The 27,205-nt window shown below is 46.3% G+C and overlaps 1 protein-coding gene across 1 annotated transcript in view; it reads left to right on the top strand.

Moving 5' to 3' along the window:
- The first annotated feature begins 320 nt into the window (after positions 1–320).
- LOC126106408 (uncharacterized protein CG43867) overlaps positions 321–27,205 on the top strand; it is a 429,676-nt gene continuing 402,791 nt past the window's right edge. The window contains exon 1 of the mRNA XM_049912680.1: positions 321–381. The gene's annotated coding sequence lies outside the window, so the exon portion shown is untranslated. The remainder of the gene's footprint in view (positions 382–27,205) is intronic.

Here is a 27,205-nt window from a genome sequence, read left to right as displayed (position 1 = left end):
CTTCGCCTAGCGTAGTTCAGTTATTCGTCAATTAAAATCAACTTTCGACAGAGCATCTCACTTTTTTATGATGTCTAGCAGCGGCCACTTCCAACGCTGCTCCGTGTTACACATTAACAGCATTTGTGAAGTAGGTCGCCATGTCGCCTATAACTGAGCTGTAGCTGGCAGCCGGCGTGGCAACGCTGTAGCCAGCAGTCGACATGGCAACGCTGTAGTGACAGGTGACGGACGCCAACTGTCAAGTAATTTTAATCTGACTGCAGTTAGCAGAGTAGCCTACCAGTGCTGACGTGTCGATGTTTTGGTGTGTTCCAGCTGTCCGAGCTGGAGCAGCGTGTGCTGGAGGCGGAGGCCCGCGCCGAGGAGGCCGAGGACAAGGTGAGTAGCTGACAACTCTGCAGTTCCACTTCCCACTCTGGCGATGTGACACTTTCAAGTACTACTTCTATCGTAGCTTCACACAGCGACCTTTCTACATCTATACAAATGTAAGCCTGTGATTGTATAACCACTGTCATAGCAGACTCGACAGAAAACAACGTTCCACACTCCTCAATGATTTAAAGTGCCCTTTCTGTCACTTTTTCATACCTGTAAACATAAAAACTCGTAATGTATTGCACGGAACACTCCTCCAATATGAAACTTCCTGGCAGATTAAAACTGTGTGCCAGACCGAGACTCGAACTCGGGACCTTTGCCTTTCGCGGGCAAGTGCTCTACCAACTGAGCTACCCAAGCACGACTCACGCCCCGTCCTCACAGCTTTACTTCTGTCAGTACATCGTCTCCTACCTTCCAAACTTTACAGGAGCTCTCAGTTGGTAGAGCACTTCCCCGCGAAAGGCAAAGGTCCAGTTTTAATCTGCCAGGAAGTTTCATATCAGCGCACACTCTGCTGCAGAGTGAAAATCTTATTTTGGAAACATCCCCCAGGCTGTGACTAAGCCATGACTCCACAATATCCTTTCTTTCAGGAGTGATAGTTCTGCAAGGTTCGTAGGAGAGCTTCTGTAAAGTTTGGAAGGTAGGAGACGAGGTACTGGCAGAAGTAATGATATGAGGACGGGGCGTGAGTCGTGCTTGGGTAGCTCAGTTGGTAGAGCACTTGCGCGCGAAAGGCAAAGGTCCCGAGTTCGAGTATCAGTCCGGCACACAGTTTCAATCTGCCAGGAAGTTTCATATCAGCGCACACTCCGCTGCAGAGTGAAAATCTCATTCTGGAAACATCCCCCAGGCTGTGACTAAGCCATGACTCCACAATATCCTTTCTTTCAGGAGTGATAGTTCTGCAAGGTTCGTAGGAGAGCTTCTGTAAAGTTTGGAAGGTAGGAGACGAGGTACTGGCAGAAGTAATGATATGAGGACGGGGCGTGAGTCGTGCTTGGGTAGCTCAGTTGGTAGAGCACTTGCGCGCGAAAGGCAAAGGTCCCGAGTTCGAGTATCAGTCCGGCACACAGTTTCAATCTGCCAGGAAGTTTCATATCAGCGCACACTCCGCTGCAGAGTGAAAATCTCATTCTGGCAACATTCCTCCATATCGACTGATTCAATACTATGCAGTATATAGACAGTCACCACTGCCCAGCCTGCCGTACCTATCAGGATGAGCCAGGAAGACAGTGCCTAACCAACTTTTATTTACTGGGTGTTTCACAGTTCATGTTAACACTTCTAGAAGACACTTGGTACATCTAGTTTTACATGGGACCCCATGTCCAGAAAGTCATCCAACGACGTTACACAGCGTCAATGTTATAGGCCCCAGTTCCTGTATATATCTGTATATACAGGGTGACTCTGTGAAAATGTTACGAGCTTCCTTTGATGATGGAGTAGTAGGGTCCCTGCAGCTGAAACGAACGAATCAAAAGTCATAAGCATCATCGTCCTGATATCTCTGACAGTAGAATATATGTAGCATCAGTGATGTTGCTAAGATTGTAGGGAAGGCAACTTTCAGAGATGGCAGTATGGACCAAGAAAAAAAAATTCTTAGTAAATATGGGCTCTACCACAGGTATGCATTTTAGAGCCCATGTGTCATAGACATTTTTTCTTTGTTTTGGTCCATACTACCACCTCTGGAAGCTGCATACCCTACTAGCTTCAGCTATAACAGAACCGGTACATATATCCCTTTCTCAGAGGCATCAAAACGGTTTTCGTTTATAACTTTCGACTCGTACGTTTCAGCTGCAGGGACCCTTTCTCAAATTAATACATTTATCCTTCTCCCTCATCCTAGAAAGTTTGTTACAACATCACGAAATCATCCTCTGTAAACATACATTTATAGGCGCCAGTACCTGTAACTTTGACGCTCTGTAGCTTCGCCGGATAATATTTCCGGACTTGGGTTCCTGTGTAAAACTTGACGTACTAAGTCCCCTCTACAACCTCTAGAAGTGTGTAACATGAATTGCTAAACACGCTGTTTATATTTTGTCGGAAGTTTTGACATTATCATGAAATACATATTGTACCTCACATGCAGAGACATGTTCAGGCTTGCATTATTTCATATAGTAATTATTTCTACAAATATGAAATCAAAATTTCAAATGTGATAGGGAGCAGTATAAGTGTAGCAAACAAATACCCAGATTGTTTCTAATTACGTATGTGTTTTCATATGACAGCTTATAACTTCGTTAAGCTTATGGAAGATAGTTTTCAATGTTTCGAATGTATTTTTCAAGTTTTGATTGGATTAGCGCATTGAAATGTCAAGCCACCCCTCCCCCTTCCACCCTCCGCCGGATCTGTAGGACTTTTTCACACTTTAAAATACATTGAAAATTTCGTTGAGGTTTCTCCAGGTCAAGCCACCTAGCTGATCAGTGTATAAGAACGATAGAGAATGTACATACAACAACATTCTGTGTGTGCTCCAGGATAGCTTTGGAAACCAGAAGCAATTTCAATAAAACCACCAATAGGTGTGAAATGTTAATGGAACACTCACAAATCAGCCAACAAGTTGTTGATACGACACGAATATACCACTCGTTTCCGATCGATTCTTCCCACACCCACGCATGAGTGCTGAGCAACCCTCCCCCCATGTGTTTTCCCAGGCAGTGGTCGATAGATGTGTTGGAACCTGCCCCATACATTCCACACTCACGCCTTCACATGACACGCCTTTCACAGCGCTAAGATTCAATTGTCAGGAGCACAGTACTACAACCACAGTACTACAGGTATTCGTCGTTCGCGACCACTTTCAGATCACCCTTTTCCCATCCCCAATCCAACTCCACTCCCACCACACAACTAGGTGTGAAACACTGCCAGAACAGTCGCTGATTGGGCTAGTGACGGTTAACTAGCTCGACCATATTATCAGTTCCGAGGGTATCAACACCTTACAATCATTCCCTCTCTGTCACTATGTGTAGCCATGCTAGGGATGCCTTACCCCCTCCCCCTTCCACCCTCCACCGGATCTGTAGGACTTTTTTCACACTTTAATATACATTGAAAATTTCGTTGAGGTTTCTCCAGGCCTTTCAGAATTATGCTGGAACACACACAAACTCCACCTCCACTTATACACAGTGAATCACCGAAAGCTTGCCACTGCATGTATTGCAGAAATGGTAAGTGCTATAGATGTGCAGTTTTCACAGACTGGATTAGTAGTCATGGGCTCGTAATCTTAGCCAATCAAAGATTTTAATAACATAAAGTTTATTTTCTGTGCTAATATACACTTTTCAAATGGATCAATGCCTGTTGACGTTAGCACACTGAAAGTAGGGTAAATTAGAATGTCAGTGGCGTTTGTTGTAGGATTCTCATGCAAGTCGTTTAGGAGATGTTGAAAAGTTCCCACACCAGCTTGTACAGTACCTGTGGTAACACACAATAAAGAACAACTCAAGTGCATACATGAGTTATGTGGACACTGACCAGTAACGAGACAATCGCAGGTTGTGTTCAAAATGACCACCAGCAGAATTATACATGCGTCCAGTCTGGTAAGGAATAACTGCTGGACATGTGAGAGCATTTCAGCAGGGGTGTCTGAGTAGGCTACAGTAATACATCGTTGCTAACATCGGCGGTTTACCTATAGATGAATTGACAAATATGTCTTCATCACTAAAGAAGATACATGAAATATCTGGAGTTCTATCTATCTATCTATCGCTTGTTCCTTTTTCCCACGGGGACACAGGGTTGGCATGGTTAATCGGATTTGGCAAGGTTACTTTAAGGCAGGGGCGGGCAGGAATTGTGCACGTGTGCGGTGCACATGCACGTGTGCAGTTAACAGGTGTTCTGCGTGCACACAGGGGCAAGCTGGCCACCCGCTTCTCACCCCTCCCCACCATACCGTCTCTCCGCTTCTTCCCCTGTAATGCGTTTTGTTTCCTGGCCTGCTTTATTAAATGAAGGAATAAGGTTAGTAGGAGTGCTTGAAAGTAATCACGGTTTGAAAGAGTACCTATTACCTACGATACGTTTTGTTTAATTATCACAGGTGGAGTTTACAATACGTTTACTGTCTGGAACAAAATTTCTACATACAGACAAACGCAAACAGTTACGTAAATTTTCATTACTGATGTTTGCTCTTGACCGAGACTTATTAATTTTCATAACAGAAAAAAATCTCTCAAAAAGTATGTCGAGCCCAACATTGACTATCTTCATGGCTTCACGATGGAGACGAGGAAACTCTTGCTATGGAAAGTCGCGATAACGATCTATTACACGTCTTGCCAAAAGGAACTTGTCTCTCAGACGAGAATTACACTGTAGATCTATTAATTCCATTTGCAAACTGAGATGAATATCATCTACAGAAACCAGATTCTCTCGAGAACTATTCAAAACCTTGGGATAAGTAAGATATATCCCCAAATCGCTTGAGAAATTCCTCTTTTATTGCACTAAGAACGGCAACATACTGAAATTTATTATAATGGCGTTCAATATTAAACTTCCGCTCACCAGTGAGAATACTGTCACATATTATACATTTCCAATTTTCACGTTTTTCCACAGAGAACAAATGATTCTCCCATTCCTTTTTAAAAGATAGCAAATCTCCAATTCTCCGTTTCCTTGATTCACTCTGCATTTTCCGGTTATTGAAATACAACGTTCACTACGTAGAGGTCGCTTCGCTTCAACGTCCGCAGCTTAGCCTGGTACTACACTGCCGCAACCTGCAGGCTGTCGGCACTGCCCCTGTCGACGATTGCACGCGAGCAGCACACGTGCAGCGCTGTGTGCTCACGAGCCGCGTGCAGCATTTGCCCGCCCCTGCTTTAAGGGGTGGCCGGATGCCATTCCTGCCGCCACCCCGTACCCTCCCCCCCCCTCCCCCCCCGGGAAGGAAGTAGTGTACCCCAGCTGTGTGCATCTAGTGTAATCCATGGAATAGTGTCAATGTGTTCACATGTCATGTGGAACTGAGGCGGGACGTGGAGACCAGCCCAGTATTCACCTAGTGGGATGTGGAAAACACATGAAATATCTGGAGTATCCCATCTCAATGCCCACGTACAGACGTGTACACGATTCTAATAATCGTTTCCATGCAGCTCTTGATGAAGAGATATATATGATAGGGATGGAACCTATGTCAATGGAGTAAGCGTAGGGCACATACCTGATTAATGCCACTTCCTCATGCTAAAAAATGGCTCTGAGCACTATGGGACTTAACATCTGAGGTCGTCAGTCCCCTAGAACTTAGAACTACTTTAACCTAATTAACCTAAGGACATCACACACATCCATGCCCGAGGCAGGATTCGAACCTGCGACTGTAGCAGCAGCGAAGTTCTGGACTGAAGCGACTAGAACCGCTCGGCCACCGCGGCCGGCTGCACCAAGAACATGTTGGCTTTTTCTGCATGGGTAAAATGCATCGTCCGCAAACTACCTACAGCTTAGACTGCTGCACACTTAGTGACTAGCAGGTTGCAGTTGATTGACGAAACACACAAGCACATTTAAACAAAGACAACAGCATCATATCTAGCAAGTACGCAAGCTGAATGGCACAAACAGGTGTCGTGTGGAAACTTTTCAAATACGTTATCTCGTAAAAGACTCGCGCTACAATCCTGCATTAAACACCACTGACATTCTAATTTATGCTACTTTTAGTCTGTTAATGACAACAGACATTGTTCCAATTTTAAAAATCTATATTTGCGCAAAAAATACACTTTCTAACAAGGGAAGCTCCCCATCGCAGCCCCCTCAGATTTAGTTATAAGTTGGCACAGTGGATAGGCCTTGAAAAACTGAACACAGATCAATCGGGAAACAGGAAGAAGTTGTGTGGAACTATGAAAAAAAATAAGCAAAATATATAAACTGAGTAGTCCATGGGCAAGATAGGCAACAGCAAGGATAATATGAGCCCAGGAGCGCCGTGGTCCCGTGGTTAGCGTGAGCAGCTGCGGAACGAGAGGCCCTTGGTTCAAGTCTTTATTCGAGAGAAAAATTTACTTTCTTTGTTTTGCGACCGCACCGCAAAACCGTGCGATTAGTAAAGGACGTGCCTCTCCAATGGGAACCGAAGACATTTGATCGCAAGGTCATATGTCAACCGATTCCTCCACAGGAAAACATGTCTGATATATTCTATACGACACTGGTGACGGCAAGTGCGTCACATGACAGGAATATGTTGTCGACCCACCTAACTTGTACACTTGGCGAATGGGTAAAAGGATTCTTCTATCTTGTCCGATACTACGGTGCAGTTACCTCGCATCGGACGGACGGACGGGCAAAAATAAAAAATTAAACTCTTAACTCGAGGGAAGACTTGAACGAAGGACCTCTCGTTCCGCAGCTGCTCACGCTAACCACGGGACCACGGCGCTCCTGGGATCAGATTGTCCTTGATGTTGCCTATCTTGCGCATGGACTACTCAGTTTGTATATTTTGCTTATTTTTTTCATAGTTCCACACAACTTCTTCCTGTTTTCTCGATTGATCTGTGTTCAGTTTTTCAAGGCCTATCCACTGTGCCAACTTATAACTAAATCTGAGGGGGGTGCGATGGGGAGGTTCCCTTGTAAGTAGTGTTACAATGTGTTGATTGGCTAACAATACGAGCCCCTGACCACCAGCCCATTCTGTGAAAACCGCACATCAATAGCACTTAGCATCTCCGCAATATTTGCGGTGCAGGTTTTAGGTGATTCACTCTGTGTATTTATTTGGTTACGAATTCTTGGGATTTTAAAGAAGGGATCATGTAATGGTTAATGTACCAAAACGGCATGCTGTTAATAAAATAATAATCTTGGACTTTTGTTTTAGTTACTTTTTGGTATCAGTCACTTGGTTCCAGTTGAGAAAATATCACAGTCACTTTATTGGGATGAAGACAAATCAGAGTACCATGATGCGTATCTTGCAGACAAGTAAGTCTGCGTGACAGCGAGGAGTGGCGGCTGGCTCACTTTGTTTCTGCTATGTAGGCTGAAATCTGTTTTCGCAGGATAGAACGGATCAGGTTATGGTTGTGGAGTGGGCCGTAATCAGTTACTGTCTGTTGCACAAAACACACAAACTTTTATTTTCCTAAGAACCTGTGGTGTCACCGCCAGACACCACACTTGCTAGGTGGCAGCCTTTAAATCGGCCGCGGTCCGTTAGTATATGTCGGACCCGCGTGTCGCCACTGTCAGTGATTGCAGACCGAGTGCCGCCACACGGCAGGTCTAGTCTAGAGAGACTTCCTAGCACTCGCCCCAGTTGTACAGCCGACTTTGCTAGCGATGGTTCACTGACAAAATACGCTCTCATTTGCCGAGACGATAGTTAGCATAGCCTTCAGCTACGTCATTTGCTACGACCTAGCAAGGCGCCATTACCAGTTACTATTGATACTGTAAAACATGTACCGTGAAGAGCGACGTTCACCATTTATGGATTGAAGTTAAGTATTCCACCAGCTACGTCAGTTTTTTCTAAAGTAATTTCCTCGTCCTGTTCCAGACCTCACGCCAGCCTGCGTGAGCTAAAACGCGTGCCTTTCGGCTTCCTCTCATAACCGGTGTTGACTCTCCTGCCAACCCACAACAGAACGACTTAATTACACATTGCCTTAAAATGATCAAAATAAAACAGTATGGCTGAAGGCCTAGTTAAGAAAACTTGAGATACCTCCTGGGCTGAAGGCCCAAAACCACAACAAAAACAAAAACGGCTGAAGGCCTGAACACAAGTTATAAAAAAATTATACACGCAGCTAAAGGCCACACTAAAAAAAATATTTCACGTAAATACTCGGCTGAGGGCCACACGCAAGACATTGAACAACTCAGGGCTTAGGGCCTGGATAACAAGAATTTGAGATAGAGCAAAATGTTTTAAAAAAATTCATTTTAAACAAATGAATCTTCAAATTTTAATTTTAGATGGCTGAAGGCCTTATCTTAAAAATATTTCATGTAAAAGCACGGCTAAGGGCTACACACTGGACACTGAACAACTCAGGGCTTAAGGCCTGTATAAGAAGAACAACAAACATTCAAAATTAAATTTTGAAAAAATCGATCTTCAAATTTTAATGTAAGTCGGTTGAAGGCCTTATTTTAAAATTAAAACAAAGAAAATTAATAGACGGCTGAAGGCCTCGCGCAGTACTTGAGACCAAAATGAAAATCACCATCTCAAACCAACAGAACAGTGGTGCTCGGAAGTGTCAGGTTCTGTTCGCACGAGATAAAACACAACTAGCGACAATATGGAAGCTGTTCGCCAAACAACACTGAACACTCACTTATAACAGCACGATACAGATGACACGACAGATGGGGGGGGGGGGGGGGGGGGGACAACCGGACCTATGAGGGGGTTTCAACCCTCGTGCATTTGTGTGCTTTATGTATGAAGAGGCATTCCTGTTTTATAAAAACAATGTCCTAATGTACTGCAGCCATAGAGGCATCGTCAAATGTTAAATGCAAAGTCCGCACCATTAACGTCAAATATTCGTATATATAAATAACAGCATATGCAAGAGTCATCTTGTCAGCAGCACTGCTGTTCTAAAAAAACTGCCGTACAGTAGCTAGAAGAGGTTTATGTTGTTAAGTTCACCATACGTCGCTACTGTAGGCACACACAAGACTTCAGTGACCAAATTCAGCCTCCGAATGTTCGTTTTCGCCGTACCTGTGAAACATATTATGGCACTATCGGCAGCTACACCTTAAAGGGTAATCGGTTTCACCATAAGCTCCACGATAGACTGTTTCGCATTCGGTTGGATGCCATCACAGCCGGCCGGGTTGGCCGAGCGGTTGCAGGCGCTACAGTCTGGAGCCACGCGACCGCTACGGTCACAGGTTCGAATCCTGCCTCGGGCATAGATGTGTGTGATGTCCTTAGGTTAGTTAGGTTTAAGTAGTTCTAAGTTCTGGGGGACTGATGACCTCAGAAGTTAAGTCCCATAGTGCTCAGAGCCATTTGAACCATTTGATGCCATCACATTCCATCAGTTCTCGTCACACCGTTACACCACTATGATTTTACATGCATTCCTCTCCACCCCTCCCTCCCTTTTTCCCTTCTTCCCCATGCCCTGGCAGGTCCTGTGTTTGCCCAGCGTCATCATTGTGCTACGTCAGTGTTGTGTGCGTCAGGAGCTGCGCATAATTGTGTGCTGGACTTGTAGATAGTGTTACTGTCAGTGATTGTTATGTGTTACGCCGTCCATTGTTACTTTTAGTCTCCAGCCATACTTCTCCTTGTGTTCTTTTAATTGTTCCAGTGTGAGGTTTTTCTGTGTGCAGTACTTTTTTAAGGTTTTTATCTCCATTTTAGAGTCGCCCCCTTTTTGTCTGTTCTCTTCCATTATGTTCCCCCATTTTATATTTATGTAAGCCATGTTTTGATCTTTGTAATTTCAAATGTCTTCTGTTGTATACATTATGTCTCTCGGCTGAATATGCTGCCAGCCTGCCCCAGATGGGGCATTGAAATACAATTTTAAAAAAAGGGATATCTAGCTGAACTTCAATCTTGGTGGTGCGAACGTATGTGATCACTGTGGCGCGCCATTTTTCAAGCGGTGTCCATTTTCTGAAGTGTGATACATATATCCCACAGAAAGGTAATCGCTGCGTCTCCCTGACACTCATTTTCCGTCAGCTTCCTGATGCACATGGTGAGTCATTAGCAGCTAATATTTTTCCTCTCATAATTGTCGACACAAGCCTTTCAAATGAGACTCACTAAAGATTGAACTTGCGACCTAGCACTCAAGGGGTTCCTTGTGAGTCAAAGCTGACGACAGGCCATACATAAGTAATGTACGGGTATCGAGCAGGCGAAGACGAGGCGGTAAGAGGCGTGTTATCAGATAAACCCGTGACGCGGGCGGGAGGGTCGATACGTAGCCTGGTAGTCGTCCGCGCGGAGCTGGCGGCATCTGGAGGCTTGAGGTGACAACTACACTCCTGGAAATGGAAAAAAGAACACATTGACACCGGTGTGTCAGACCCACCATACTTGCTCCGGACACTGCGAGAGGACTGTACAAGCAATGATCACACGCACGGCACAGCGGACACACCAGGAACCGCGGTGTTGGCCGTCGAATGGCGCTAGCTGCGCAGCATTTGTGCACCGCCGCCGTCAGTGTCAGCCAGTTTGCCGTGGCATACGGAGCTCCATCGCAGTCTTTAACACTGGTAGCATGCCGCGACAGCGTGGACGTGAACCGTATGTGCAGTTGACGGACTTTGAGCGAGGGCGTATAGTGGGCATGCGGGAGGCCGGGTGGACGTACCGCCGAATTGCTCAACACGTGGGGCGTGAGGTCTCCACAGTACATCGATGTTGTCGCCAGTGGTCGGCGGAAGGTGCACGTGCCCGTCGACCTGGGACCGGACCGCAGCGACGCACGGATGCACGCCAAGACCGTAGGATCCTACGCAGTGCCGTAGGGGACCGCACCGCCACTTCCCAGCAAATTAGGGACACTGTTGCTCCTGGGGTATCGGCGAGGACCATTCGCAACCGTCTCCATGAAGCTGGGCTACGGTCCCACACACCGTTAGGCCGTCTTCCGCTCACGCCCCAACATCGTGCAGCCCGCCTCCAGTGGTGTCGCGACAGGCGCGAATGGAGGGACGAATGGAGACGTGTCGTCTTCAGCGATGAGAGTCGCTTCTGCCTTGGTGCCAACGATGGTCGTATGCGTGTTTGGCGCCGTGCAGGTGAGCGCCACAATCAGGACTGCATACGACCGAGGCACACAGGGCCAACACCCGGCATCATGGTGTGGGGAGCGATCTCCTACACTGGCCGTACACCACTGGTGATCGTCGAGGGGACACTGAATAGTGCACGGTACATCCAAACCGTCATCGAACCCATCGTTCTACCATTCCTAGACCGGCAAGGGAACTTGCTGTTCCAACAGGACAATGCACGTCCGCATGTATCCCGTGGCACCCAATGTGCTCTAGAAGGTGTAAGTCAACTACCCTGGCCAGCAAGATCTCCGGATCTGTCTCCCATTGAGCATGAAGCGTCGTCCCCCATTGAGCATGAAGCGTCGTTTCACGCGGTCTGCACGTCCAGCACGAACGCTGGTCCAACTGAGGCGCCAGGTGGAAATGGCATGGCAAGCCGTTCCACAGGACTACATCCAGCATCTCTACGATCGTCTCCATGGGAGAATAGCAGCCTGCATTGCTGCGAAAGGTGGATATACACTGTACTAGTGCCGACATTGTGCATGCTCTGTTGCCTGTGTCTATGTGCCTGTGGTTCTGTCAGTGTGATCATGTGATGTATCTGACCCCAGGAATGTGTCAATAAAGTTTCCCCTTCCTGGGACAATGAATTCACGGCGTTCTTATTTCAATTTCCAGGAGTGTATAAGGAGGTAGCACGCCAGTGAGGAAACGTGCCGGGGCTAGGGATACACTATCCTGCTCCACGCTGCCCACTGCTGCCATCTCGTGGCTTTTCAACGCAGTTACAGTACACTGAGGTGACAGAAGTCGTGGGATAGTGGTCTACACATGTACATATGGCGGTACTAACACGTACACAAGGTATAAAACGGCAGTGCACTGATGGAGCGGTTGGAATCCATCCTCACCTGTCGAATCCACCAGTATCTCCACCAGCACCGCCTCTTACCCTCTACTCAATGTGGCTTTCGACCATCCTTCTCTGCTAATGACCTTTTCCTCCACCTCATTCACCTCCTCTCCGAACGACTCAACTCCTCTCCCTCGACCTCGAACGTCCCTACGACTATGTATGGCATTCCGGTCTCCTCTTCAAGCTCCAAAACTTCGCCCTTCCTATTAACTACGTCCGTCTGATGCCTCCTTCCTTTCTCACCGTCATTATGTCACCATCCACAACACGGATTCCTACACTTTCCACCCCTCTACCCAAGATTCCGTCCTCTCCCCTCTTCCCTACCTTCTATATACGGTGGACATGCCACCACCTTCACCCCCCCATACACCTCCTCCAGTACGCCGATGACACCGCCTTCCTTGCCCTCGCCCCCACCCTGAAACGCTCCCAGCACCTTCTCCAATCCCATCTTGACTGGTTCACCACTTGGTGTAACCAGTGGCTGCTCAAGGTCAATCCTTCCAAAACCCAGGCAATCATTGTAGACAAAACCCCTCTTCCTTCCACCTCCTTCATTTTTATTTCACCATCTATGGCTGTCCTATTCACCTCACCCCCACCCTCAAGTACCTTAGTGTCACCCTTGACCCTTTCCTGGACCCCCCATCTCTGGACGATCCAAGCCAAGGCACACTCCCGACCCCGCCTCCTCAAACTCTATATCTACGTCTACATACATACTCCGCAATCCACCATACGGTGCTTGGCGGAGGGTACCTCATACCACAACTAGCATCTTCTCTCCCTGTTCCACTCCCAAACAGAACGAGGGAAAAATGACCACCTATATGCCTCTGTACGAGCCCTAATCTCTCTTATCTTATCTTGGTGGTCTTTCCGCAAAATGTAAGTTGAGAGCAGTGAAATTGTACTCTATTCAGCCTCAAATGCTGGTTCTAATTTCCTCAGTAGCGATTCAGGAAAAGAACGCCTCCTTTCCTCTAGAAACTCCCACCTGAATTCCTGAAGCATTTCCGTAACACTCGCGTGATGATCAAATCTACCAGTAACAAATCTAGCAGCTCACCTCTGAATTGTTTCTACGTCCTTTCTCATCTCCTGGCTGCACATGGGGTCTGGACCCCTCCACCTTCCTCCACACTTATAAATCCCTCATCCGCCCCATCCTCTGCTATGCCCCTCCCACCTACTATAAGTCCCTCCAAATTCTTGAATGCCATACACTTCACCTCGCCTATCGCATCCGTCTCCCATCCCCTATGTGGATCCTATACGACTCGATTCCCTTTCCGCACCTTCTCCTTTTCCTCAAACGGATACAGATCCTTTACAGCTCCGGCAAGCTCGATCCCCCACACCTGCTTGTCTCTCCCATCCTCACCCATCCCAGCCCACTACCGCATCTGTATTCTTGCATGCCACCTGCTCTCCTCTTCACACCCTCCATACCCTTGCCCAAGGTGGCTTCCGCCAACTTCCCCTCCCTGATGATGTCCTTATTCCGTCCATCTACCCCTCCCACCAGCTCTGACTCTCCCCTCACATTCCCTCCCTTTTCCCCCAGGGCTCACTCTCTCCCTCCTCACATTCTTCCCCTCTCCTCTCTCCCACATCTCCCGCTTCCACCCCACTCCCCAGGCTTCCAACCCCTCCCCTCTCCCCTCCCTCCACTCTGCCATCTTTTTCCCACTGGCTCCACCCCCTTCCTTCCCGACCTCCTACCTCTCCCTTCCACCTGGAGGCAGCCCCCCCCCCTTCAGTAATGTGTTTGTGAGTGCTTCGCCGATGATCGTCACCAGTGTTTCGATGCGTCAGTGTTTCTAGGTTGTGTGCTACAGTGTTTTTGTAGGTGTTCTCCTATGTTCAGATCTCCAACTGGAATTCTTCGTCTGTTCTGCTGGTAACACCCTTGGTGTACCGTGCCTTGTGTAAAATGGCTTCTAATATATCATGTAATGTTCATCATGTATTGCCATGCTTTTCACGTTTTTTGTCTTTTATGTCTATCTGTTGTATCTACTGGCCGAAGTGTGGTGTATGTAGGCCGCTGCCGGCCCGCCTCATCTGACGCATGAAATAATAATAATGGAAAAAAGGCGGAGCGGTCATTCGTACTCAGGTTATTCATGTGAAAATGTTTCCGACGTGATTATAGCCGCACGACGGAATTTAACGGATTTTGAACGCTGCGTGTTAGTTAGAGCTTGATGCATCGGGCATTCCATTCCGGAAATCATTAGGCAATTCAATATTCCGAGATCGACAGTGTCAAGATGCCCCGTAAATACCAAATATCAGACAATACCTGTCACTACAGGCGACACACTAGCCGACGGCCTTCTCGTAACGACCGAGAGTAGCAACGTTTTCTTGGAGATGTCAGTGCTAACAGACAAGCAACATTGCGTGACATTATCGCAAGAAACAATGTGGGACGTGCGAAGGAAGTATGCCTTAGGGCAGTGCGGCGAAATTTCGCGTTAATGAGCAGTGGCAGCAGATGAACCACGCGAGTGCCTTTGCTAGCAGCACGACATCGCCTGCAGCGCCTCTCCTGGGCTCGTGACCGTATCGGTTGGATCCTAGACGGCTGCAAAACCGTGGCCTGGTCATCTGAATCCCGATTTCAGTTGATAAGATCTGATGGCAGTATTTGAATGTGGCGCAAGCCCCACGAAGCCATGGACCCGAGTTGTCAACAAGACACTGTGCACCGTGGTGACTCCATAATCGTGTGGACTCTGATTACATGGAATGGTTACATGAATCGACCACTGACTGGAAATAGTTTGTTCCTCTACGTGGAAACCATTTGCAGCTATTCATGGACTTCGTATTCCGAATCAACGATGGAATTTTTATGGATGACAATTCGCCTTGTCACCAGATCACAATTGTTCGCGATTGCTTTGAAGAACAATCTGGACGCAAATGATTTGGCTACAGACTTCGCCCGACATGAACCACATTGAACATTTACTGGACATAATCGAGAGTTCAGTTTGTGCACAAGATCCTGCACCCAATTCATTCCTTATTTCAGTACTATTTAACCGATCCATGAGTCTGTAACCAGCAAGAGATCTTTGAAATCTCATCTCTGCTGCCTGAATCCTCCTTCTCTGGCTGGCTGTTAGAGACCAAGTCTCTGACCCATATATTAGAACCGTCACTGCCATCACATTATACAATTTTAGTACTGTCTTTTTCCTAACTTTTGTGAGGAGAGTGCTATTTATAGTATCTAACAACTGCTAGAATTTTTACCATTTGTATTCTTCATCTCTGTGTGATATATGAGACCTTTCATCCCAGGTATTTACAAGTACTTATTTCATCTAACGGCTTATATCAGTTATTATTTTTGTCCTTAAATGCTCCTTACCATGGAATGCCATTATCATAGTTTCGCGTTTAGATGCTCTGAGAACTATGGGACTTAACATCTGAGGTCATCAGTCCCCTAGAACTTTGAACTACTTCAACCTAACTAACCTAAGGACATCACACACATCCATGCCCGAGGCAGGATTCGAACCTGCGACCTTAGCGGTCGTGTGGTTTCAGACTAAGCGCCTAGAACTGCTCGGCCACAGCGGCCGGGTCACCTTTAGAGATTATATTATAATCTTTTACGACGTTGTGGAAGAACTAAATTGCTCTCTGTAATCTATCTTCTGAGTCTGTTAAGATTATTTGATCATCTGCATACAAGAATGTATTTTAAAATTTTCCTAGCGAATCAGCTTCAGGTGAGCCGTCGAAGACACAAAGATTTGCTCCGTTCCACCCTACAGAGCGCTCTGCGAATAATCCGTGCATGCGTCAAAATTCAAGTTGAGAAGACGTACCACTCTCCCCAACGGCAGCGCCCTCGCTGGTGGAAGCAGCTTGTGGAACTTCTGTCAAGTTTGGAAGGTAGGAGACGAGGTACTGGTAGAATTGAAGCTGTGAGGACGGGTTGTGAGTCGTGCTTGGGTAGCTCAGTCGGTAGAGCACTTGCCTGCAAAATGCAAAGGTCCCCAGTTCGAGTCTCGGTCCGGCAGACAGTTTTAATCTGCCAGGAAGTTTCATATCAGCGTACACTCCGCTGCAGAGTGAAAATCTCGTTCTGGGATCATGTTTCCAGGCGGCAGTGGCATTTTTGAACAAGATAATGTGCCATGTCACAAGGCCTGGAGTGTGATGGAGTGGATCGAGGAACACAGTGGAGAGTTCAAATTGATATGCAGGCCTCCCAACTCGCCAGATCTGAACCTGATCTGGGACGCGATTGAACGCGTCGCCAGAGCTCATCGCCCCCTCTCCGGAATTTACGGGAATTGGCTGAGTTGTGTGTGCTGATGTGGCACCAACAGCATTGCTTCCATGCTATGAGGCGCCGCCGCTGTTATCCGTGCCAAAGGATAGATGCTCATAATGTTCTGGCTGATGAGGTACTGCCGGTGGGATGATAATGCATTTCTTAGCGCCATACGCTATCGGTAAGCTAAACCTTTCTTTTTCCCTTTATTTTCATTTCCATTCCCCATCAGAGGCGGGCTGGCAGCATCATAAGCGCTGCTCTTTAGCCAAGAGACATAAATAGACCGGAAGAGATTTAAAAACAATATAAAGGAGATAACATGCCGGAATATAGAAACAAAAAAGGCGGAACAGAAGCAAATAAGACAATAAGATAAAAATCTAAAAAAGTATGTTACACAAAAAAAAAGAAAACCATACACTATATTAAAAGGCACTAGGCAAAGTACGGCAGAAGCATAAAACTTAGTAGAACGAGTAAAACAGCCACACGACGGACGGCGTAGCAAGGAACTGTCATGGACGATAGACAGGTCGAGCACACAATTAAAACCCACATCACTAGATGACACTGTAGAATGGCACCGAAACACAACACTAACGTAGCACACTGATAACGAATAAAAACCTGGGAGGATCTGCAAGAGGGGGGGGGGGACAAGGAAAATGGGAAGAAGGGGAAAGGAGGCGAGGAGGAGGGGTGAGAAAAGGGGATGAGGTGGGGGGGGGGCGCCGAAGGAGGGCTCGGTAGGGAAGGGATGGGATGGGAGAGCAAACAGCCGAGAAGGGGGTGCAGGGACTCAGGGGGGGAAGGAAGAAAATCCGCTCTGGGAGAAGGGAGGGGAGAAAGGGGGGCCCTGGGGAGGGGGGGGGGAAACAAGGCCAGGTTACAGTTGGAAGGAAGGATATATGTCAAGGCCAAGTTCATCATCTGGGGGAGGGAAGTGCTGGAAATTGCCCTGATGAAGGAGATGGAGGGTGTGGAGGTGGAGAGAGTGAGTGATACAGCGATAGAGGCGCAGCAACGGGGGGGGGGGGGGGGGTGGAGAGGAAGGAGGAAATCCAGGAGTGGGGGGGGATCAAGCCTGCAGACAATATAAAGGATGTTGAGATGTTGGAGGAAAAGGAGGAGGTGGGGGAAGAGGATGAGTTCATACAGGAGTGGGGGAAGGAAAGCAGATACGGAAGGCAAAGCGGAGCGCATGGCGTTCGAGGATTTGGAGGGCCTTGCAAAAGCAGGTGGGTGCGAAGATCCACACAATGCTCGCATAACAGAGGATAGGACGGATGAGGGATTTGTAGGTGTGGGGGATGGTGGAAGGATGCAATCCCCATGTCCGGCCAGACAGGAGTTTCACGAGGCAGGTAAGGGTTCCAGGTGAGGTGACAGTTGAGGGTGAGGCCAAGGTATCTCAGGGTGGGGATGAGCTGTATCGGCCGACCATAAAGGGTGAGGTAGAAATCGTGGATGGAGCGGGTGGTGCGGCCTATGAGGGGTTGAGACGAAGGAACCACAGGCTACCCCAAGTGGTGAACTGGTCAAGGTGGGTTTGGAGGGTGTGTTGGGACCGTTGAAGGATAGGATAGAGAGCCAGGAAAGCGGTGTGCTCAGCATATTGGAGAAGGTGGACAGGTGGGGGTGAGTTGGGTATATCAGCCGCGTACAAGAGATGAAGGGGAGAGGACAGAGCCCTGGGGGACGCCAGCAGTGGGATAAAAGAAGTTAAACCAATAGCACCCCCCTTAAGTGGCGGGTTTAGTGTCATAATCTATAATGGGCTGCTGCGGCGAGCGGCGGAGGGTGCTTCAGCTCATTAGGCAGCGACTGATTAACGACCGTATCGCAGCCCGCAGAGCCGGTCGCTGACACCTCTAACTGACGCGCCGGCGGATAACCAGACAGCTGCGACGTCTGCGGTTTCCGAAGCCCGCGCACTTCCCTCCCGACATCTGTCGGCGGCTCCGGAAACCGCGTCCCAGCGATAGAGGCGCGCCCGCCATCTGGCGGCAGCAGGCGACACTGCGTGGCGCCGGGGCGCATTCTGGCGGCCACCGCCCCTCCGGGGGTGTTGTGGCAGGTCGGGGACGGTGGGCACGGTCACGTGACGCGTGATTCATCCCGGCACGTGGAGGTCGATACCGTCCCGTCTGGTGCCGGCACAGCCGCGTCACGTCCCGTCCCTCCCGACGGAGCGACCGTCTGCGAGACGCGGCTACGGATGTCGCTTATCGCTGACACAACCGGTTTTCAGTTGTGTCAGATTCTCCAACGCCAGTTTAACCCGGGTGCTCAAGCCGCTCAAACTGCTGCCGGAAATACACTACTGGCCATTAAAATTGCTACACCAAGAAGAAATGCAGATGATAAACGGGTAGTCATTGGACAAATATAATATACTTGAACTAACATGTGATTACATTTTCACGCAATTTGGTTGCATAGATCCTATCAGTACCCAGAACAATCACCTCTGGCCGTTATAACGGCCTTGATACGCCTGGGCATTGAGTCAAACAGAGCTTGGATGGCGTGTACAGGTACATCTGCCCTTGCAGCTTCAACACGATACCACAGTTAATCAAGAGTAGTGACTGGCGTATAGTCACCAACGTTTTCAGTTGGTGAGAGATCTGGAGAATGTGCTGGCCAGGGCAGCAGTCGAACATTTTCTGTATCCAGGAGGCCCGTACAGGACCTGCAACATGCAGTCGTGCATTATTCTGCTAAAATGTAGGGTTTGCAGGGATCGAATGAAGTGTAGAGCCACCGGTCGTAACACATCTGAAATGTAGCGTCCACTGTTCAAAGTGCCGTCAATGCGAACAAGAGGCGACCGAGACGTGTAACCAGTGGTACCCCATACCATAACGCCGGGTGATACGCCAGTATGGCGATGACGCATACACGCTTCCAATGTGCGTTCACCGCGATGTCGCCAAACACGGATGCGACCATCATGATGCTGTAAACAGAACCTGGATTCATCCAAAAAAATGACGTTTTGCCTTTCGTGCATCCAGGTTCGTCGTCGAGTACACCATCGCAGGCGCTCCTGACTGTGATGCACCGACAAGGGTAACCGCAGCCACGGTCTCCGAGCTGATAGTCCATGCTGCTGCAAACATCGTCGAACTGTTCGTGCACACGGCGTTCCGTATTACCCTCCTGAACCCACCGATTCCATATTCTGCTAACAGTCATTGGATCTCGACCAACGCGAGCAGCAATGTCGCAATACGATAAACCGCAACCGCTACTCATTACTCATTACTCGCGCACACTAAGGTGACAGTTCCGGTAAGAGTTCGAGCAACCTGTGCGCATTCTCACAGACGCACAGACGAAGGTCAATGGCTGGGTAGCCTTTAAATATATATGAAGATAGTAACTGTTCTCGAAAGACCAGATGCCACTGATGACCGTGCAGCTTCTCTAGAATAAATGATAATTAATTGAAACCCTTAGCTGCCGACAGGTGTTGTATATCTCGATGGGGACAGCTAAAATTTTAATTATCATTTGTTCCAGAGAAGCTGCACGGTCATCAATGGTATCTGTTCTTTCGAGAACAGTTACTATCTTCATATATATTGACAGCTATTGGTCTAGCTATGTGCGCCGGGATTGGTTGATGATAATGGCGCGGCGGATGCAACAAAAGGTCCGTAGATGTGGAGGTGTGCGCGCCCCCTGAATACACTATCAAAGCTGCCTGCGGGTCAGGGCGAAGTTCCGTTGATTTCGGCCATCGCGCCTGCGGAGATGGCGCGACGACCCACATAGCGCACTTACGTTGCGGCTTGGCAGCATTGCAGGGGATCCCGGAAACGCCATAATTTACATAATGTTCCTGGAAATATGTATTTATAGAAAGATTTATGCGCCTAATAATAAAGATGGTCGCAAATTTTGACACTGTAAAAACTATCGCCTTCCTGTCTTTGTACAACCGTCGATTGAATTATTGATAATGAAATCAGAAAAAAGAATTAAGAGATAAATTTAAAATTTTAGGAAGCAATCTGTATTTGGAGCAAAGCAGAGAAAGTTGCAAAATGCTAAAAATGAAATAGCAAACAGTCTCGATCGCGTTTCCTGATTTTTATTCTTTAGCAACCGGTTTCGTCCCTTTCCTCAGACCATCTTCAGGCTTTTCCCCGCCATTATGTCTGGCAGACGGAGCGAGATCCGTAGAAATGAGGATGTCACTGCACCAGCAGCCATAACGGCGGGGAAAAGCCTGAAGATGGTCTGAGGAAAGGGCCGAAACCGGTTGCTAAAGAATAAAAATCGGAAAACGCGATCGAGATTTATTTGACTTTTAAAAAACAGATATTTTACACACATGGAAACTACAGCATACTAATATTACTTTCACTGTAAAGTGATTTTGACCGATTTAAGTTAAAATTGTGATTATTAATTTTTAATGGCGGAAGAGCGATGTTGCTAAATGGATCGATATGAAAAATAAAATTGTGTTTTCAGCAGAATATTGTTTCATTGATCAAATAGACGCCAAAGTATCTTAAGATGTGAAACATATAATTCAAGCATAAAAGTTAAGTCAGCCCTAATTTATACGGAATCGAACACTTCAATTGAAGTCCGAAAGTTCTAAGGAGGCAAGATTCATTACACTGCCCAACACAAAAATGGTTCAAATGGCTCTAAGCACTATGGGACATAACATCTGAGGCCATTAGTCCCCTAGACTTCGAACTATGTAAATCTAACTAACTTAAGGACATCACACACTTCCATGACCGAGGCAAGATTCGAACCTGCGACCGTAGCAGCCGCGTGGTTCCGGACTGAAGCGCCTAGAACCGCTCGACCACAGCGGCCGGCTTACCCTACACACCCTCGTAACAATCAGACGGTGTTAAGACATTACGATATATCGTGGAACTCTGACTACGTTTCAAGGACGTCTCTTGCGTCTGGTCTATTTGGTTCCAACGGTTTTTACGCTGAAGTATTTTATAGTTTATGTGACTATGCTGTGTAACGCGTGCCTTAATCATTCCCATGATATTTGGATAAGCGCGAAAATGTGACTTATCGCGTTATGTGTGTGGCGGCCCTAGAGTCGTCCACAACACACATGAGCCCCACTGACTATATACCTGTGTGGTATCGAATAGAAAACAGCCCACAGCTGCACTAATTATTTTTATTCTGAACCTTGATCGCGCTCTCTGCCATAATAACATAGCCTTCTTTAGAAGTCCTAAAAAGTGATCAAAATAACATCTAGACCAGTAATACAATCTATGGTGTCACCGTCAGACACCACACTTGCTAGGTGGTAGCTTTTAAATCGGCCGCGGTCCGTTAGTATACGTCGGACCCGCGTGTCGCCACTATCAGTGATTGCAGACCGAGCGCCGCCACACGGCCGGTCTAGAGAGACTTCCTAGCACTCGCCCCAGTTGTACGACCGACTTTGCTAGCGATGGTTCACTGACAAAATACGCTCTCATTTGCCGAGACGATAGTTAGCATAGCCTTCAGCTACGTCATTTGCTACGACCTAGCAAGGCGCCATTACCAGTTACTATTGATACTGTAATCATGTACCGTCAAGAGCGACGCTCATCATTAATGGATTAAAGTTAAGTATTCCACCAGCTACGTCCGTTTTTCTAAAGTCTAAATTCCTTGTCCTGTTCCAGACCTCACGCCAGCCTGCGTGAGCTAAAACGCGTGCCTGTCGGCTTCCTCTAGTACCCGGTGTTGGCTCTCCTGCCAACCCACAACACAATCTATACATAAACTTCTAAAATTACGTATGTAATAACACATTACTTACATAAGCTTCTGAAAATGAAAAACGTCCTTAGCCAGCGGCTGCGTCAAGATCAATAAAATAAAATAACTTCAACAGACATAAGCCTGTTTCGATCATAAGTAAAACTACACATGGCACCGTATGTCCTCAGCCACTACATCTGTTATACTAGGCTCACGGTCGTCGAGTGTGCTACATCCTGCGTGCCATAGGTGGCGCCCCCCACATTGAGCTACATCGCACCGTTTATCAGGAAACTAGTTGATATCTACGATAAAATATTAACAACACGCCTACAAGTGCAACTGAAGGACCATATACTTATTAATACGACTGTCCAACAGTTAAAATGCTGTTGCATACGATCATTAAAGTGGACAAACATTAACAAATTCATATAACAAAGTTTTATTTAGAGCACAATTCAAAAACGGGGCTATTACATGCTAATAAAACTCCAGATTACATTATACGCTCTAACAGCTTGTAGGGGTAACTCTACCAGCCGACCTTAGTCGTTGTACATAGCCACACTACTAATGAATGACGATAGTTCTACGAATAGCAGTCTAGTGCGTAAGTGCGGTAACATGGCACAAGGCAATGAAAGGCACATAAACATAACTGTCTCAACACAAAATACTGTTAACATAATAACAGCTCATGGCTCTTTACGACAATTTCCTACTGGAGCTTTGTCCTAAAACAGTAGTTTATCTCAAATAATCATATAATAATATGGCCCAGTCGAGTCACCACTAATGCCTATCTGCTATGCCCAATACGGGCTGAAAACCTTCAAGGAAGCTCGAACTTTTCAAGTAACACTGATCATTCAGTAAATTCCTATTGGCACAAATTTTGTGCTTATATATCTACACCTCCGCCAGTAAATCTAATTTCATACTGTTGGCTTCTTTACACAATAGCTCGGTGTCATTAAAAGGTTGGGCCGTATGTCCTTCTTCAATTATGTGTTCGGCAAACGTTGACTCATTCTTATTCGTACCCATCCTCGGCGGCATATGTTCTTTATATCTTACGGCTATAGATCTGCTTGTCTGCACTATGTAATACGCCGGGTAATCATTGCATTTCAATTTATAAACTCCCGATTGCGACAGCTTATTACAACTGTTATTGCTAAAACATACAAAATTCCGTTTTAAGCTGCTGTTGGTTGAAAATGCTACTCTGCAGTCCAGTTTTTGGAGCACACGTTGCATTTTATACGATATATTACCTAGAAACGGAATAGCTATAAATCTCTTACGTTCATCCCTATTGTTCACGCAGAGCGTCAACGTGGAAACTGTCTTTCTCGTCCTGCGCTCAATTATATCATCAACTGTGTTGGGGCTATAACCATTATTACCGGCAATCTCTTTTAGCGTGCACACTTCTTTTTGAAAGTTAGCCTGGGTAAGAGGTGTTGCTGCCATGATGAAAATAACGATACCTGTGTTGTCCTGCAAGGCGAGGTGTTTGGAGGATTGCTGTCCGCTGCTTCCTGGTACGACTTGAGATTTCTTAACCATGGGCTTCGAATGTTGCCAACTGTTTTTTTTTTACCATTTATTGGTTCCTTACTTTGCTCTTTTCATTGTCGACAAACGCGCTTTCAACATGTCAGTTTTTCAGCTGCTCCGTTCGAACCCCAGATCACGTAAGAAACAGATTGACCGTCCTTTCGGTGGAACAGGCAACCGTAAAAATAGTTTTCCCGTCGGTCGAAAGACGTCGCAGGCGACGCTACAATACTAACTGACCTGTCCATGTCGCGGAATTGGCAACGCTGTATCTTCGGTGACTTGAATGACACTGATTTGCGTTCAGCTAGAGCGCTGCGCGCGAAATGCATTCGTCACACTGCTGACTGTAGCTCATGATCGGCTGTGGTTTTTCCAGAGTTTTCAATCTAAGAATGTAGATTAGCTCCTGTAATTCTACAAACCAAATTTATTTCTCACAATCATATGCGAAATGAAGTAAATGAAAAGTAACACACAAACATTTCTCTGTTTAACTGCAGACTGTATTGCAGTCGCATAGGTTTTACACTCGCCTTCCATGGCGTCTATTTCGTCTTTGCTATACAGGTCTTCTGATACGGATTATGGTGGTAAAAAACATCTCCACATGCAGGTTAACACTAGAAAGTTTTCAAAATCCGCACTCGGTTATGATGCGAATTAAGGCTGGTCATATCTCAGTGACAGTCATTTCAAATTTAAATTCTATTACTTTGCATGTAACTTATTGTAAATGATATAAGAGTGGCACAAAACGATGAATTTTGGATTTTTGTTGAAAGGGGGCTGCAAACGCGGTAATATACAAGTGAAAGCGTCCAGAATGAGATTTTCACTCTGCAGCGGAGTGTGCGCTGATATGAAACTTCCTGGCAGATTAAAACTGTGTGCCCGACCGAGACTCGAACTCGGGACCTTTGCCTTTCGCGGGCAAGTGCTCGCAGGAGAGCGGGAAAGTGTTCGCAGGAGAGCTTCTGTAAAATTTGGAAGGTAGGAGACGAGGTACTGGCAGAAGTAAAGCTGTGAGTACCGGACGTGAGTCGTGCTTCGGTAGCTCAGTTGGTAGAGCACTTGCCCGCGAAAGGCAAAGGTCCCGAGTTCGAGTCTCGGTCGGGCACATAGTTTTAATCTGCCAGGAAGTTTCAAGTGAAAGCGTGTTTCTCGAGCATATTTTGGCGGTGTCAACTTTGAAGATCCACAGACGGCAAACCATAATTATGTTAAAAATTTACTTTGTACAGTTTAAAGATAACCCGCAAGTATTCGCAACAGACGTACGCTTTTATGTGCAACACAGTTATTACTGGGGATATCCACACTCGCGCAGACCTGTTACTATAAGTAGTGTTGTTTTCGAGTGAAAGCTGTGTGAGGATTATTAACGCACAGATAAAAAAAAATCAAAATAGGTAGCGTCTATAGTTTGCATGCTATGATCGTTCTCTTCTATTCTCCTCCCTTCATTCCAGTATAAACGCTTGTTCACAAGTATAAACGAATGGTTGTGAACATTGGCGAATTATCTATGAATACTCGTTTGCAGCAGTGTAAACGAGGTTTTACACTCGTTCACTTCGTTCGCTCTAGTATATACCAGGATTTAGAGGGACCGATGACATAGCAGTTAAATGACGGCTATTATTCATTTATTTCACTGTTGCGATTTCAGCTCTAGAACCATTTTCAAGTACCAAATTGTTAACCAAATGTTACCACACTATGCTTTGCATTTTGTTATCCATATCTTATACTGGTTTCAGTTTTCGCATTGCACACAAAAATGCCTCTACAGCCAAAATTACGATAGTGAAGTGAATAAACAGTTTAAAAAAGTCCAGATCGCAGCAAAGATTTCATTTAAAAATTGTATGATATGATTATTGTACAGGAAGGGCTGCCACGTTATATCAGAATATAAGATCGACAAAATTTAGATAGGATCGAATGTTTAGGGCTCTTTATTAATTCTTGCTCTTAACTAATTTATTGATTTACCTGAATATAAAATCCACTCCCGTAACCGTTCTTTATCTTTGACGGGAAATCTGAACATTTTTAGTTCAAGATTTGTCCGTCTACTCCTTCCGCAGTTGATATACTCGCAGGCCCTCGGCATGACGACTCGATACACTACCACCGGTATGTCAGAAACAGCTGTACTTCACAGACGCCAAATTGTGGAAAGCTGCACGCGTTCGGACGATGTTGCCACATATTTCACAGAACGGAGTGCCATCTAGTGGTTGGTGCCATGGCGGTAAGAATAAGGGGAGATGGCGCTACGTATCCCAGCCGTACTACGTTTTGAAGCCATGGGGGCGTGGCTCGCTGCCATGACACTTTGACCAAAACATTGCCAGTGTGCTATAGCGCTGCGTGTATTACAGTCGCTAATTTCATCATATACGCATGTAACGTCATCAGATTGGTTGTTTCAAAGTTTTTGTTTAAAATAAAATCTCGTAAAGGCGAAATTCCGCGTTTCTTCTGATTAAAAATAGTTTTTAATGTAATATTACGAATAGCTAGCCTTCAATGTAAACGATACAATTTGTTAATTCAGTAATAAACGTGTATCACAAACTAAATAATAGAAACTGAAAACTAAGTTAGCTATACCCTCCCTCCAAAGCTCCATAAATACATCTTGTTTGTAATACGTACTGGGACATTTCAGTTACGTTACACTACTGGGAAACACTGTTCATTACCACCAATATTTACTGAAATACGGTACATAGAATGGCAAATCTACACAGTGTCCTGTTTAGGCCTATACTTTACGCCAGTTAATGTAGTGTTAGCTTTTAATTTAGTGCATGATGAAGACAAAGTGAGTTACTCAACACTTCAATTATCGACGATACGTACGTATTATACTGAAACGTGAACTTGAAAACTAAGAATTTAATTCTTTGAATTAACATACCTTTTGCAAATGTTTTGGGTGTGTAGGGAAAACTGATGGTACAGCATTTTCTCGGAGCCTTACTGTTGAAAGGGAAGTTCGGTCTATGTCCTCTTCTCGGAAAAGCTGAGAACATATCGTTCTCCATTTAGACGCACGCCAATTCTTCCTCCTCACGGCATTCTCCCACAGAGCTTTCCGACTTTCATTTTTAGGAAATCTAAAATCATACAGGCGAAAAACACGCTATAGTACAAGTACCGATGTAGCACACGTTCATTCACAATGAAGTTGTAAAATCACACTTAACGAGACAACTTACACATGAAATGTTATTCCCTTCGATTTCGCATCACAATCAGAACGATTCGTACATCCGAACACCACACAAGTCACCATAATAGCGCAAAATCCTTCCAAAATCGAGCGACAAGCCTATGCACACAAGCTTACAGCAGCAATGTTTTGGTCGGATTGAGATGGCTACTCTCGGCTTCACATAGCTTCACAGCTGTGACGTCACGGCGTCTCCCTCTATTCTTAC

The sequence above is a fragment of the Schistocerca cancellata genome, chromosome 10 (genome assembly GCF_023864275.1).
Source record: "Schistocerca cancellata isolate TAMUIC-IGC-003103 chromosome 10, iqSchCanc2.1, whole genome shotgun sequence".
In the NCBI taxonomy this organism is placed as follows: Eukaryota; Metazoa; Arthropoda; class Insecta; order Orthoptera; family Acrididae; genus Schistocerca; species Schistocerca cancellata.
This window is presented reverse-complemented; position numbering and strand designations above follow the sequence as displayed.